Source organism: Elephantulus edwardii, unplaced genomic scaffold (genome assembly GCF_000299155.1).
Source record: "Elephantulus edwardii isolate Elephantulus edwardi_28Jun2011 unplaced genomic scaffold, EleEdw1.0 scaffold00042, whole genome shotgun sequence".
NCBI lineage: Eukaryota > Metazoa > Chordata > Mammalia > Macroscelidea > Macroscelididae > Elephantulus > Elephantulus edwardii.
The window spans coordinates 11,692,115-11,695,941 of record NW_006399792.1 but is presented as its reverse complement, the minus strand read 5'-3'; positions in this window follow the sequence as shown (position 1 = coordinate 11,695,941).

The following is a 3,827-nucleotide window of genomic DNA, read 5'->3' as shown; positions in this document are numbered from 1 at the left end:
CACAGTGGTTGCACCATTTTACACTCCCACCAACAGTGAATAAGGGTTCCAGTCTCTCCACAACCTCACCAGCATTTTAAACATTATTTCTTCAATATAGTCACAACATTATCTTGAAATATCTATGTTCTAAAAACTTTATCTTTCCTATTTAACTTTAATTTTACTAAGAGATGATCTTTTTCTATTTTTAGTACCTAGCTATCTAGCACACATGTTGTATTGTTATTGTTCTTATATGCCATTGAGTCAAGTATAACTCCTAGGCACCCTATGAACCACCCAACTGGACTCTGTCCTATCCTGGGACCTTCACAACATGTCTGACATACTTGAGTCCATTGCTGTAGTCCTCATGTCAGCCCAACTCATTCAGGGTCTTCCTATCTTTTAGTGATCCTCCACTTTTCCAAGGAATAAACTCTCCTCATAACATGCCCAAAATATGTGACATGAAGCTTCACCATCCTTACTTCTAGCAAATGCTTAATAAATGCTTTTCAGGATGTTGTAGTTGTTATGTGCCATCAAGTCAGCTACAACTCATTAGAATCCTATGTATAATAGTTCTGAACCCTGCTCTATCCTAAGCCAATCACACTTTCTCTGACTCACTTACTCTCATTACCCCAGTTACTGTGTCAATCCATCTCATCTAGGGTCTTTCTCTCCTGCACTGTTCCTCCACCCTTCCAAGCACAATAACCTTCTGCAAGGACTTATCCCTTCTGGGAGCATGACCAAAACATGTAGGATGGACCTTGAAAATCCTTATCTCCAAGGAGCAGTTTGTTTTCATCCTCTCCAGGACAGACATGTTTGTTCTCTTGGTAGTCCATGGTAGGTTTTATACTCTTCTCCCGTAACACAATGAGGAGGGAAGAAATTAGTAAATTAATGTACTTCAATCAGTTTCTAGTTCAGACATTGGTGGAGAAATTCTGCTTTTGTTGCTTTTCCCCCATAAATTCAAGCGTAAACATGAGTAAGCTTAGTTTAAAAAACCAACTACTGGAAAGAATGCAAATAGCATTGGGAGTAGCAATGAGGATGTGAACTAGAAAACAAACCAAAACCAGCAAGAGGCAAACATGAAGTGGCCACTGTTCAATAAATTTTTCAGAGATAGGAAGGACATGAGCCAAGTAGAAGTAAGTAAAGAACACTACTTATTTTTACTAGATCACTTTAGCTTGCCCTACTTCAAGCGAATGTTGTTGTTTTTATGTGCCATCGAATCAGAATCAACCCATAGCTGATCCTCCCATGATGTTTTTCAGAGACAGAAAATCACACAGGAGTAGGCAGCCCATCTTTTTTCTACAGAGCAATTGGTATATTTGAACCAATTACCTTTGCATTGGCAGTACAATTCCTTACTACTAAGGCACCAGAGTTCCCTTGAAAGGTAATAACAAAAGAGACTAAACTAGAACTGGAACCTTTCATTTCACCATGCATGCATGAGAGTCAGTTTGTGTAATCTGGCAGTGGAAAGAGTTAATTTAAAAAGAAAAAAAGCCAATTAGATATGAGAGAGAGAATAAGGGGAGGAAAAGGACAAAGATCAACTTAAGGTCACTTTGACAACCTAAAGTCACTTTGGATATTATAAAAATACATTAAAGCCTGGGACACTGGCCCAAATCCTGGGAAGATTTGGATTTCTTATTAGGCAAGCATTCAGCCAAAGAAGAGCTTTCTAGTAAAAATATGTAAAAAAGAAGAAACTTAGAATTAATTAAAAATAAAAAATTATAACCTATACTTCATAATCTTCAACTTTATTTTAAACATGGGCTATTCTGAACATTGGTTAGTTTCAAATTATTTCATAGGGTATTTTGAGTTTTGTTTTGAAAAATTTTAGTTGAATCTTTTATTAAGAATGTAAGTTTTGGAGAGCAGCCTTCTAAGATGCAATTATTGACCTTCCTTCCATGGAAAAAAAAAAGAAGGAAGGGGTGGAGGGGGGAATGTATGAATACAATCGGTCCAAAGGGCTAAAGGACCATACACATGTCAACCTCCACTACTACCCTGAGACCAGAGGAACTACATAGTGCCTGGATCCCATTGCTGATCATTCTAAAAGGGATTATAGTTGAGCTTCCAGGACAGAGTGTGAGAAAAATGTGGAACAAAAATAAAAGTTAAAAAAAATAAATAATGACCAGGCCTCCTGGTCTAATAGAGTCTGGTGGGACTCCTAAGTCAATGATCCTTAATAACTCTCTGTACTTGGAAGTAAAATCACCTCTATGGGTCAATTTGCAGTTAATAATAATGGGTATGCTTATAAGGTGAGCGTTAATCTCAGAAAGGAATTCATTCTTTAGAACAATTCATCATGTAAGATGAGAATGCCAATGTTTACCCAGGGAGAAAACCCAAAAGGCAATGAAAAATAAGATAGAAGGATAAATGGACACAAGAATCACAGAAAAGTGAGAAGAATGCTACCTATTATAATGTATAGAGTATATTTTGATATTTTAAAACAAAATCAGTATGAATGAATTAAAAATAATTATTCTGTAAACTCTCATTCAAAACACAGTAAAAAGAAAAAAGACTCAATCACATGAGCTTCGATAAATATTGATTCAATTTGAACATAAAATAATTTATCAAATCTGTAATACCACTTAAATACACAGGGAATTGATTTCAGGATTACACTCATTTGATAAAATGGACAAGAAATAAAATATAAATTTTAAAAATGAATTTAAACTTTGTTCATTGAATTTGTGTCCATGGCTCTATTCCTGGAGTGTATAACCAGTCAATATTTCAAAATAATGTTATGATAAATTTTAGTAAGTAAATAAATCTAAACCCAGGTGGACAAATGAGTAAGGAGTTGCATTGCCAAACTAAAAGAAATCTGGTGGTTCAAATCCAACAACAACTCTGAGAGAAAAAGATGGACCTCCCATGTGATGCCACTAAAGGGTCAACTATGAATCTATTACAACTTGATAGCAATGAGTGAATGAGTGAGTGTAGGTGTCAACCTAGGTAAAGAGGAATAGAAGAACTATTATATAGAGAGATAGAGATGATAGAGCTAGAGAGAGAGACAAAAGCAGAGACAGAGATTCACAAGAGCCCTGTTCTGGCACAATATGTATTGGGTTCCCCAAACTCTTTTTTCAGGAGTCTCTCCTCATAAAGATTTGTAGCATCAAAATTCTGACAGAGTGTCACTGTGAGTTGTAAAAGACTTAAAGACAGTATCGAGAGTTGTTGCTGTTATTAGGTGTCGTCGAGTCATAGAAGACTCATAGTGACCCTATGAACGAAAGGCCTGAGCACTGTTCGTGCATAGAGTTTCCAGACGCAAGCCATTTTAGAAGTGGATGCCGCTCCTGCTTCCAGGCCTGTTTTAGTCGGAAAGCTCCAGCAAACACTGTCCACCATGGGTAACCATTACCACCTTTGGCACATGAGTGTCACAGTGTTCAGCATCACAGCAACCACGAGTTACCTCTGTACAGCAATGCACAGACCAGTGCTATACCACCTAGAAGAATGTTTGACAGGAAAACAATTTGAACCAGGTCTGCGGGCCGCAGATTAAAATCACCCACCTTGGGCTTGGTAGCAAAGCTTTTTGTCCACTAGGCCACCGTAGTATTGAGAGAGAGAGATTATTATTGTTGTGTACTATGGAGTCATAGGTACATAGGGTTTTCGAAGGCTTGTTATTTCAAAACAAGGATTGGATGACCAATTCTTCTTTCTAGGCTGTCTTAATTTGAATGCTCAGCTTTATAACAATATCTGACAAACAAACATTTTACAGAAAGGAGCAATTAAGG